The sequence below is a fragment of the Callospermophilus lateralis genome, unplaced genomic scaffold, assembly GCF_048772815.1.
Source record: "Callospermophilus lateralis isolate mCalLat2 unplaced genomic scaffold, mCalLat2.hap1 Scaffold_10855, whole genome shotgun sequence".
In the NCBI taxonomy this organism is placed as follows: Eukaryota; Metazoa; Chordata; class Mammalia; order Rodentia; family Sciuridae; genus Callospermophilus; species Callospermophilus lateralis.
The window spans coordinates 4,685-5,783 of NW_027511086.1; positions in this window are offsets into that span (position 1 = coordinate 4,685).

A 1,099-nucleotide genomic window follows, 5' to 3' on the forward strand; every position below is an offset into this window, starting at 1 on the left:
GCCTCACCATTTTTCTCCCAAGAGCCATCTGAACTTCATGGAGAGATGAAGGCTTTTAGCACCATTTAACCTGGTGCCACTTTACACACTTTAAAACATACACAGCTTTTTAATATATTTTTAGATCTGTGAGAGCAAAGCATGCTAACCATCTTAAAATCATTGTGTAACTTTCTGATAAGAAAATTTGCTTATGATTTCCTTTAGAAATAATTAAAATCTCTATTGTATCAGGCATAGTGACACATGCCAATAATCCAAGGTCCTGGAGAGGCTGAAGAATAAGGATTCCAAGTTTTGAGGTCAACCTCAGCAACTTAGACCCTGTCTCAAAATAAAATTTAAAAAGGGGCTAAGGATATAGCTTGGTGGTCAAGCACTTGCCTAACCTTAAAACCTGACAGCTCTTTCAGTTTCCCATCTTTTTTTAAATCTTCATCACTATTTTAAAAATCTCACATCTGTCCATTTCTACTCTCCTAGATTAGGGTGTCATATTTAATTGTTGGGATTATTACTTCATTTCTCCCTATGGCTATAGTTTCTTTCTTTCTTTCTTTCTTTCTTTCTTTCTTTCTTTCTTTCTTTCTTTCTTTCTTTCAATAAATATTTACATCAATTGTTACCCTTCCCAGGTCTTCATAAAGCTTTTGGATGACTAAATCATTGAAGACTTAGGACTGGACACAGGGTCTGGAACATGGCACACACAGAGATATTTTTGACTGAATGATAAGATATTAGTAGCCAAGTAGAGGTCAGTATTAACACCTTCTTGAATACCCTAATGGCACTGAATCTCCCTTATTATTTATAAAATAGTGAATATTTCTCTTGCTGGGAAAAGTGTTGAATTCATCTTTTTATTTCTAGCCACTCAGAACTGCTTCTCTTTGTCTTTTGTTTGAGTTCCAGTTTTTCACCAGCTAGTTTTAAACATTGGTCTTGATTTCATAATGTTGTCTTGGAATTCCTGAGTCACATCATTTGTTATTATACACCATCAATTCCCAAATATGTAACATTGCATGTATTAGCTTAAACTTTTCCATGAAAACTAACTACCTACTGCATAGTTTTAGTATGAAAACAAACTTAA